Here is a 12110-nt window from a genome sequence, read left to right on the forward strand (position 1 = left end):
TTAACACCTGTCACCACAAGATCTCTCACCTGGTGTCTCTCCTCATCTCTGGTGTGTGTGTGTGTGTGTGTGTGTGTGTGTGAGAGAGAGAGAGAGAGAGAGAGAGAGAGAGAGAGAGAGAGAGAGAGAGAGAGAGAGAGAGAGAGAGAGAGAGAGAGAGAGAGAGAGAGACTCATATCCTGAGCTGCCTTTCTGATGTTTATAAAGTAAAAATGTAAAAAGTGAAATAATGTCACCAATGTACATCCTTTAGGGTATTGTCAAAAAAAGATAAATTACAGGGTCTTCTAGATCATGATAAAACAACATTTCAGAAAAAAAAATATAAAAGAAAATGCAGTGCTCCGGGTAGACCCCAGGATGGTACTGGTCAGCTATAAATTGTTCATTCTTTTCCCCAAAGTCCCATTTAAAAGAAGGTTTGTGTTTCAAACTGATTACATGAACATTCTAGAAGAAATGTGATATCATCACACATATTATGCTAGATGGGTAATAAATGGATAATTGAGTAAGGAAATATATTCACTTTCCTGATTTGCACAAAGAAAGAACAATATAGTTATTCCAACAAATAAATCAAGAACCTAATACAAGTTCCTTACTGGACTTTCACTTATTTCAGGGGTGTCCAAACTTGGGAACTTTAAGACTTGTGGACTTCAACTTTAAGACTTGTGGTCTTAATTCCTCAGCCGGCTGGGGAATTCTGGGAGTTGAAGTCCACAAGTCTTAAAGTTCCCAAGTTTGGATACCCCTGACTTATTTCTATTGAAACAGCAACATCTGAAGCATCTATTCTCCTGCTTCAGTTTTTCTAGACTTCCCACTGCTTGGTCTTTCCAAACTTCAATCAGTGGCTATGGAGAATGATTTTAGTCCCCTGAATTTCCCAGTCACAATTCACATGAAGTTCTGACGCTTGTTTCTAGAAAGGTCTCAGCGTTATCTGACTTTGTGTCTGAAAGGAAATATGGATAGGGGCTGCCCATCGTCTGCTCAAAGGGATTTGAGTTCTGCCAGACGGTAGGGGAACTACAATCACATGGTTTATTTTTTGAATAGGTTTATATTATTACAATATGGCAACGATGAAAGCTTCCCCCACCTAGGCTTCTGGGCAGGCCACTGGGAGATACCAAATCAGACTTTCAGCTTGATCCAACAGAAGTCTTCTTCTGTACTTACATTACAGTGACTGTCTTGATCAGTGTTTCCTAACCTTGGCAAGTTTAGGATGAATAGACTTCATCCAGAATCCACACACTGTATGGTTGTCAGAAACATTGTCTAGGGTTCAGTTATGTGCACTGCCTGGTTGCCATTTCAGTAGAAAAAAAATCAAGGTGGTCAGAAATTATTGTCCTTGGTTAATCTCGTTACCCAATCAATGTGATCTCAGAATGTGTTTTATGTTCCACTCCAAAAATACCCTTATTCATGTGGTGATGCCTTGTGTTTTTGGGGTATCTCACTTCTGCTTCTGGTAGGCTAGCCTCACCATCCTTTTCAACTAAGCCAGGGGTATCAAACTTGATTTCATTGAGGGCCGCTTCAAGGCTATGTTTCATCTCTGGGGGCTGGGCTGGGCATGGCCAGGATGGGCATCGCCAGCTCAATGTGTCGGGAGTGCCTATGGTGCCTCTGCCGGTGAAAACGGGTCCCTGAGCTCCGTTTTTGCTGGCAGAGGTTTGCAGGAGGCTGTGGCACCTAAAAATGGAGCTTGGGAGCCCATTTTCATTGCCAGAAATACCACGGACCGGTCCTTTACTGTTTCTAGGACAGCCCTGCAGGCCAGATCTAAATACCCTGCGGGTTGGATCCAGCCCCCAGGCTTGAGTTTGACACCCCTGAACTACGCCAATGCTTACAGTGACCTCTAATACCTTTTAATACCAATCTTTACTCTGAGTGTTATAAAGCACAAAAGCTATAACTCTTGTGCAAATAGAAGACAGTTAGGAAATTACTATTTTTTCTTCCCTGAGTTTCCTACTTTTCCTTGCACTAAAAAATGGCCTGCATGGCACCATTTCTTTTTTTTTTCCTCCAATAGCTTGAAATTAAAGGACTTCAAGTTATAAGTTACAACTTCTATTGTAGATCATAAGCTATTTGGGCTACCTGGGAGCTCTAGTGAGTGGGAAATAGTAAAGCAATATACCACTGGAGCTTTTTGTTTGCTTGCTTCTTTTAAAGAGGTGGGTTCCTACCGGTTCAGACTGGTTTGGCCCAGTAGGTAATAACTCAGCCGCCCATACAACCGAACCGGTTCTATTGTCGGCAGCACCATCTTTATTTTTGGTTCTGCGCATGTGCAGAACAATCTCCATTGCAGAAATGTAAACTTTTTCCCTTTTCTAACATTCAATTTTTTGGGGGGCATTAAACTGGCAGTAATGCCGGTAGCAACCCACCCCTAACTAGTTTCCAACCTTTTTGGCTGCATGGACCAGCAGTGGACTGCATGGCGGTGGAGAGGGACGGAATAGTTCCGCACACTCAATCTAATCCCATGCATGTGCAATTGAAGCTTTGTGCACTCACATGCTGCTTGCATGGCACACTTCCAAACGGGCCACGGATTGGTGCCCGTCAAAGGCCCAGGAATTGGGGACCCATGTTTTAAAGCACATGACAAAGTAGGAAGTTCAGGGAAGGTTATAGCCATTGTGTTCTTACAGCACTCTTGGTTAGACCAGATCTGAAAGATATAAAAAAGAAACAGTGAAAAGGTTTTTTGTTTTCAAAAAAGCTGTCCATTTGTGCCTGCTGTATTTATTTACAGGAGGATCTGCTCACAGCAAGGGGGAGTAAATGGCCATTGCTTTCCTAATACCAAAAGGTGGGAGGTCAAAGCAGCAAGGAAATTGTCCAATGGGGAAATATGATAGCATACAGTCTGGATTGAATCCTTGCAAGCTGCTGCCAAAGTTCATCAGTCTGGACACCATTTTCTGAAGCAACCTCAAAGTCAAGTCGGCATGAGCAAAGGACAGGAGCAACTTAAATGGTAAATGCAGATACTGTACGTAGTTAGTTAGCAATAGCACTTAGATTTTTATACTGCTTCACAGTGCCTTACAGCCCTCTCTAAGCTGTTTACAGAGTCAGCATATTACCCCCAACAATCAGGGTCCTCATTTTACCGACCTCAGAAGAATGGAAGGCTGAGTCAACCTCAAGCCAGTCAGAATCGAATTGCTGAACTGCTGGCAGCCGGCAGTACTGCACAGAGGTGGTATTCAGCAGGTTCTGACCGGTTCTGGAGAACCGGTAGTGGAAATTTTGAGTAGTTCGGAGAACCGGTAAATACCACCTCTGACTGGCCCCACCCCCATCTATTCTCTGCCTCCCGAGTCCCAGCTGATCGGGAGAGAATGGAGATTTTGCAATATCCCTCCCCTGGAGTGGGAAGGGAATGGAGATTTTACAGTATCCTTCCCCTGCCACACCCACCAAGCCACGCCCACTGAACTGGTAGTAAAGAAATGTGAATCCCACCACTGGTACTGCATTCTAACAACTGTGCCATCGTGGCTCCTGCAACTGTGGCCTGTTTTTGTAAAATGAAATTATGTTGATTTGGGGGCCTCTTTTCCTCTGTTTTGGATTTTAAGAGTCTTTTTCAGGAATGGGTTCAGGGAAGCATTCTTTATCAATTGAGTGGATACCTTCCTTCAAATACTTCTGTTATTGTAGTTTCACTTTTGGGAACTCCTCAGTGAAGTGCACATAGTCAATCCTTAGCTTTTTTTTAATAGCGTGGATCCCTCCAATCATAGGCTGCATCACACGTAAGTCTGTCAAAGAATGGCACATTCTGTAGTGTTGAAAGGTACACATGAATAAGATTACATTCTAAATTAAAAACGAGTGTCTTTTCCCCCCCTCCATTTCCTCTACAGGTAGTCCTCGGCTTACAACCACAATTGAACCCAAATTTTCTGTTAAGACATTTGTTAAGTGAGTTTTGTCCCATTTTATGACCTTCCTTGTCACAGTTGTTAAGTGGATCACTGCTGTTGATAAGTTAATTACCCGGATGTTAAGTGAATCTGGCCTCCGCATTGACTTTGCTTGTCAGAAGGCAGGGGATCACATGACTTTGGGATACAACAACAGTCATAAGTAGGAATCAGTTGCCAAGCCTCTGAATTTTGATCACATGACCATGGCAAAGCTGCAAAGGGTCGTAACTGTGAAAAACGGTCATAACTCACATTTTTCAGTGCCGTTATAACTTTGAACGGTCACTAAACAAACTGTTGTAAGTTGAGGACTACTTGTATTATACATTCATGCATACGCAGAAAGACAGGGAGATATAGGTATTTCCAGGATAAGTGAAATATTCATTTCCCCCACTATTCCAAACCGAACTATTTTTCTTCCAAATAAGTAATGGGATGTCAGTTTCAGTGCACAGAGCTTAACTTATCGAAAGGTCAGTTAAATAAAAAGAGCTGCTTGCAAATAGCTCTTCTTTTTTTTTAAGGATCCAAATGTTTTGTTTCCAGCTACCTTCCCAGCTACTCTTCATAAAGCTGAAGAAGATCATCATGTGATACAGAAATAGTCTCCAGAACTGTAATTATAAACACAGAGAAATGTGGGGTATGTGGTGTTTTTTTTTAAATGAAATAACAGCACTATAAATAAAAATCCGAATACTTCAGTACCGTGACGCGATGCCATCTTGCAATTCCTCAAACATATGTTGCCATCTCAGGTCCATATGCTCTGCTGGTTGGCTTGCGCTAGAGTGAAGATAAGCTAGCTGCCCATAAATCTTCTGAAGAGACGGTGTTGGCCAAGAACCTTTGGTTTGGGCCTCTGCCAAATGGAATTCAAGCTGAAAGTGAAAAAAGGTGCCCACCAGAAATTCAAGGTCAGAAGCTGTGTGGTCTGTATGAGAAACTGGGAGGGGAGCTGAGATAAATGAAGTCATATGACAGGTAAGGTATGCTACCATGGAAACGTGCCATGTGGCACCAAGACGACATCGCACATTTTTCTAACTCAGGTCTGTGATTACATCATTTTATATACAGCGTTCGAAGAGGAGGAGGAGGAGGAGGAGGAGAAGGACAAAAGGAAGATGGATGAGCGGGCAAAAAGGCATTTGCAACTGGCTTGTAATATATGCTTACTCTCTTTGGACAGAGCAAACATGCTCAGTGCTTGGATTACACGGAGAAAACTTGGGTACCACTTCTTCAAATCTAATCTACTGCTTCACCCCTTCGGTTTAATTTAATGATAGTTCCCTGCAGTGACTGCCTGTGTGAGAACAGCATCTCTCTCAAAACGTCAGTCATATATTATTGTAAGTCATTGAGAAAACTAAGGCAGAAAAACATGGTTTTGAGGATGGAAGGAAGAAAATTCCCGTTTCAAATTTCCTAGCTTTTGATCCATCAAGGTACTAGAGGTGATCATTTTTCAATCAGAATAGAGCTGGAAGGGAGATCTTCTAATCTAACCCCCTGCTCAAGCAGGATACTTTATATACCATTTCAGGTAGGTGACTGTCCACCTGTCTTTGCTTAAAAACCTCCAGTGATGAAGCACTCACAGCTTCTGAAGGTTAATAGTCCTCACTGTTAGGAAGTTTCTCCTTAATTCCAGATTGCTTCTCTCCTTGATTAGTTTCCATCCATTGTTTTCTTGTATTGCTTTCTGGTGCTTTGGAAAATAAATTGAACCCCTCTTCTTTGGGGCAGCCCCTCAAATGCTGGAATGCTGCTATCATGTCATCCCAGCCCTTCTTTTCCCTAGAGTAGCCATACCCAATTCCAGCAACCCTTCTTCATACGTTTTTGTTTCCTTTGATCATCTTAGTTACTCTTCATTGCACTTTTTCCAAAGTTTCAACATGCAGTGACCAAAACTGGGTACAATATTCCGGGTGTGGTCTTATTAAGGATTTATAAAAAGGTACTAATACTTCACATGATTTTGATTCTTTATACAACCAAAGATTGTATTAGCTTTTTTGGCTGCTGCCGCACACTGCTGGCTCATATTTAACTGATCGTCCACTAGGACTCCAAGGTCCCTCTCACAGTTACTGTTTTTGAGCCAGGTTTTGCCTAATCTGCATTTGTACCTTTGTTGTTTTTTTCCTGCCTGCTTTTCTCCACATTAAATTTCATGTTGTTGGATAGGGCCCGCTGTTCAAGTCTGCAAAGATGCATCTAGCTCCTGAGCTTGTCTTCAGGGGTGTTGGCTATTCCTGCCAACTTAGTGTCATCTGCAAATTTGATGAGTTCCCCTTCTATTCCCTCATTTAAGTCATTTATGAAGATATTGAAGAGTACTGAGCCTAAGACAGAAACTTGTGGTGCCCCACTACTTACTTCCCTCCATGTAGATGTAGAAGGACTACTCATTGAGGATGGTTTGCCAGTCAGTTACAAATCCATCTGGTGGTGATGCGGTCTATCCCACATTTTTCTAGTTTAGCAAGAAGTAGATTGTGGTCTACCTTGTTGAATAACTTGCTGAAGTCTAAGTATATTTTGCTGGTCTACTAATTTAGTCACTCTGTCGAAGAATGAAATAAGATTGGTTTGGCAGGTCCTGGTGATTTATATTCATCAAGATCAGATAGGTGTTCTCTTACCATTTTTTGCTCATTTTAATTTTTATTTCTAGTCCACATTGGGCCCACAATGCATACAAAACTGATTGTCTTCTAATTGTTTTCTGCACACACTGTGCCTTTGGGTTTGTCTCCTAAAACAAAGGCCTTCTAAAAACAATAAAGGGACAATCCCCTTTCAGCTTTCATGCAATTCAAATGATTTTTAAATCAGATTCAAGGATTTTCTTACCATATTACTTCCTTTCAAGTGTTTTGTCTTGCCTGCCAATCCTGATCCAACATACCTTTGATATCTTTTGAATATCTACCTTAGCTCTTACCACTTCTGCATGGGTATGTCCATGGCATCAGCAGGAGCTAGGTGGACTAATGATGTGTCTACCTTTGCTTCCTTCGCCTTGGTATTGTATTGCCTCTTAATTCCCTATCTGTGATTATTTGCTTTGGTTCTCTCCCCTGCAGGATTCTAGAAATAAATGATGGAGAAGAACTTGGGACTCTATCAGTCCATCAGCAAGATAACTCTCTAAAAGCAGAAAATTATACCAAAAGCACTTAGACTTATATACCGCTTCACAGTGCTTTACAGCCCTCTCTAAGTGGTTTACAGAGTCGGCATATTGCCCCCCAACAATCTGGGTCCTCATTTTACCCACCTCGGAAGGATGGAAGGCTGAGTCAACCATGAGCCTGGTGAGATTCGATCTGCCAAACTATTGGCAGCCGATGATCAGCAGAAGTAGCCTGCAGTACTACATTCTAATCACTGCACCACTGCGACTCTTAAATTATGGGACCATATGAGTTATAACTGGCTGGGGGTGGTGATGGAACCTATGTGAAAAAAATATTCCTTAATGCAGTATTTCTAAACATTTTCCCCTCAGGATCCTTCCCATTTTTAAAACTTATAAGAACCCCAAAAGAGGTTTTGTTTTTATGGGTTATCTATATTTATCATATTAAAAATTAAAAAGTATACATTTATTTTTTTAAAAAAAATCTATTACCATTACTGCTTTTCACAACTGTTTGATGGGATTTTAATGTCATATTATTTTTCAACATAAACTGGCAAATTATTTTAATTTTGTGGGTCCCTTAGAGCAGTGGTTCTCAACCTTCCCAATGCCACGACCCTTTAATACAGTTCCTCACGTTGTAGTGACCCCCAACCATAAAATTGGTGTCTCGGTTCCTAAGACCATCGAAAATACGTGTTTTCCGATGGTCTTAGGCGACCCCTGTGAAAGGGTCGTTCGACCCCCAAAGGGGCCCCGACCCACAGGTTGAGAACCACTGCCTTAGAGGGACGCTCAGGGGCCTTTGGACCACACTTTTATGAACACTGCCCCAAAACACCCTTATGGGAAAATACTTGGGCAGCTTAGACTGTTATAGAAGCCATTTTGTTTTCAACATAAACTAGCCCACAGAACATAGAAAGAAGTGTATGTTACATACCCTATGCTTCTTCATGCACATGCACAAATCCAACCACTCACACTCACATATATGGTATACAAATACAAATACAGAATAGAAAATACGGTACATACAGCAATGCAAAACCTTCCTTCATTGCATAGAAAGACAAAGACTTCAGAATAGAACTGAATAACACAGTTGGAAGGGACCTTGGAGGTCCTCTAGCCCAACCCTCTGCTTAGGCAGGAAACCCTACACCATTTCAGACCAATGGTTATCCAACATCGTCTTAAAAACGTCCAGTTGAGAGCATTCACAACCTCCGGAGGCAAGTTGTTCCACTGATTGATTGTTCTAACCATCGGGAAATTTCTCCTTAGTTCTAGGTTGCTTCTCTCCTTGATTATTTTCTATAGACATTGTTGATAAAGGTGTTGAAATTCCAGAAGCCATGATCAGTATGCTTTTCCTGCTGTTTTTCCTACATTCTAGTTTATCGATTACTGTCTTTGTTTCTTATGAACACTCTTGATTTTGTACATCTTGATTTTCCTATTCCTTAGCACTTCTTGGTGGTAGTGTCTCCTTCCTCTACCCCATTGTCATGCTTGCAACCTTCCTTAAGTCTCATATTTGACCTAAAATGAAGAAACTGGTTTTCTTAAAAAAAATTCCCGCAAATGTATGTTAGATAGAGAAAAGACACACACAAATCCTGTGCAGAGGATTGTGGAAATCTAAGATTGGCATAAAGCTATACATGGTATACATGTATAGACTGTTACTGTACTAGACCTAGATTTGCTCAGTTTAGTATTCTCCCCATAGGCATCATGTAGGTTGGAGAGCAAATCAGAGAAAAACAAGATTCTTTGGGTCTGTTGAGCTGAGTTTCTTCCCCTTTTTCTTGCAAGAAAGAAAGAACTCAGGCTACAAGCACAAGAAAATTCTGCCTGCTTTTACTCCAAGGGGAGTCTGCTTAGCACTCATTGTGTTCAGTCAGCATCAGAGGTGTGATTCAGCCGGTTTTGAGTAGTTCGGAGAACCAGAAAACAGGCTGGCCCCGCCCCCCCGCTGCCTCCCAGTTTTCTTTTGTTGCCCTGAACGGGAGAACGGAGCTGGAAAGCAGGTTAGTGGGGTGGGGTGGGGTGGGAATGGGGATTTTGCAGTATCCTTTCTCCCGCCACAACCACAAAGCCACACCCACAAAGCCACACCATGCCCACAAAGCCACGCCCACATAACCGGTAGTAAAAGATTTTGAATCCTACCACTGGTCAGCATGTGATCCCCAGCCTATTAGTTACTAGAAACGCAGAATCCTGTATTATTTTAGAATCCTTATCAGTGAAGAAATTCTTTGTCTAAATGCTCACTTTCTATACAAGGAGAAAGGGGGAATGGATTTACCCTTGTCCCCTTGAAGCTATGCCAGCGGCTTCTCCCAAGCTGCCTCCCTCTCATTGCATTTTCCACCATTTGCTCACTTTCAACCATCTCTTCCTCTGCTATTACATTCCCAATGACTGTCATGCAAACCCTCTTCACTTCACAAGCAATTATTGGGGGGGTAAAGAGGGCAAGGTCATCTTCCTTTCAAGTAAATATGGTAATTATTTTCTCCCAGCTGTTTATTTATTTTTAAACGTGCAATCAAAAAGCCAACTGTGGCTTGGCTGTCACTTAGTCAAAATATTAACATATTTCAGACATTAAGAATATAAAAGCCACATCTTTCAACTTCTTATGAGAACCTAGAGTTTAGGAGCATTGTTTATTCATTTATTGTGCAGAGCAATTGGAATCTTTGGGAAAATTCTGTGATATCGTAATAGCCCAGAACAATTTCTATCCAAAAGAGGAGCTTAGAAACAACTTCTGGTTCTAGGTGCTTTTCAAAAGTTATTCTCCATCCATGAGATAATGCTAAAATGATCCATTTAATTGGCAAAGGTAAAGAGATTCAGGTACCATCTCAGAAGTATTGCTTCACCTCCTGTTTTGTTCAGTACCCAAGAATTTCATTCATGATTCTGGAGTTTTTGGAGTTTCATACTACATACAGTGGAGGAAAGCTAAATAAGCTGTGGTTCAGCAAATACGGGTAATTTTCTTCCACATGCAGCTGTGATCTAGTCTGAGGTTAAGGCCTTTCCCTCACATTTTGTGATGCTCTCATAGCAAAACATTGTGGCCCGTGACTTCATGAATTTACTGGGCAGTTACCTTTTCATTCATGTGCTGGGAGCAGACGCCTCCAACTTCTTGGGTCAGCCAGGTGTGGCTAAAAAGGAAAGATTTTCAGTGCCGGTGCTCAAACTTTTCTACATCGGCCTAGGACCATGATGATGAAACTATGGCACGTGTTGCACAGGTGGCACGCAAAGCCCTCTCTGCGGGCATGCCAGCCATTGCCTCAGTCTAGCTCCACTGCGCATGCGTGTGTGCCTTCTACCCGCTAGCTGGTCTTTGGGTCTCTGCCACACATGTGGGATGGGCAGGGCGCATGCAGGGGATGTGCATGGGCGGCAGGGCGCATGCACATGGGGCACTCGCATTGCATTTTGGGAGCCTCATGCAGTGCCCCCGCACCCTGTTTTGGCTTCCAGGTTGCTGCAGGAGGCCTTCCAGGCCCAAAATGTGGCACAGGGGCCTTGGAAAGTCTCCTGCACCAACCTGGAAGCCAAAAAATGGGCAAGGGGATGGGGCGCATGCGCAGGAGGAAGGGGAGTGTGGGGGGGTTGCACACGCATGAGTGGGGTCATGCATGCATGCACAGGGTGCAAGCATGGGGGCAGATCAGGTGTGTGGGGGGTCACACGTGCATTGCATTATGGGTGCAGCCACGTGTGCACGCTTTTGGCATGAAAAAACAAGAAGGTTACCCATCACTGTCCTAGGAAACTCACCTGGTAAGTTGGCTCTGCCTATTTCTTATGCCCTTTGATGCTGCTGAGAATTCTCTTTTGCTTGCAGCCTGATCATCTGGTGGTGAGGTTGTTTTTAGGATGTTGCTCCTTCTGTGAACTTCCTTAACTTATCATAGATTTGGGACAATTCCTTCGTCCCCATTGTCTCCTCCGTATTATTCAGCACAGCCATGGGCCTTTCCCAAGGGCATAGGTGGCTGGGTAGAAGGGAAAGGGGAGGGAAGTGTTCCTACTGTCCTTAATTTATCTGACGGCTCCAACTAAATTTCTCTGAAGATCCCATGTTTTTGTGCTTTTCATAAAGTACCCCAAGACTGCTGATTGTCCCTGAACATCTGGAATACAACTGTTAGAAAGCAATCAATTTAATACACCATTTCTGTCCAACACAACAGATTTTTTTTTAACTGAGATCATTTGCACTCTCTGATCTTGAGAGAAATACGTAGCAGTTTTATTTGCTGAAAACTGTACTGATTAGATGAACTGGAACCATTCCACTTCACGCTACCAAACTGTGTCAGGATATCAAATCAGTATGAAGTAGACTGCCTGTCACCTTTATCCACTCTTCTAGTACGCAAACATCAGATTGTAGTGGTGCATTTTGATAATATTTCTGCAAATTAAGCTCAGATAAGTCTCCGGGTATCGTAAGAAATTAGAAAACAAAAATCCAAGTCTAATTGCTACCATGTATGTGCAAATGTTCATTGAATACAAAACTTAGGAAAAGGATGGAAACACAACAGAGGCAGCAATGTGTACTTGGGACAGATAGCGTCAAACAGCCTTAAGATAAGAATTAAATGCATTTGTAGCAATACAAGCTAATGCTTCAGGGTATCTAACTAAGTTTGGGGCCATTAACCTTCTTGTTCTTTCATGGCGCTGATTTGATTTGCATCACTTAGACCGCAATCCTATATGACCTATCAGCAAAAAAAGCCGGTCCCATTTTGCAATCTAAAACAAATTGGATCCCACCTTCCCGTTTAAGAGTAAATAGAATTGCAACTTGAACATGTATAGCTTCATTCCTTTGTCATCACAATCTGCAATAGGGAGTTTATGCTGCCAGGTGAATTGGAAGTGGTATGAGGCCAACAAAATGGTGAGAGGGAAAAGTATGCCGTCACTCA

This window comes from Natrix helvetica (genome assembly GCF_964273705.1).
Source record: "Natrix helvetica genome assembly, chromosome: 1".
Taxonomy (NCBI): domain Eukaryota; kingdom Metazoa; phylum Chordata; class Lepidosauria; order Squamata; family Natricidae; genus Natrix; species Natrix helvetica.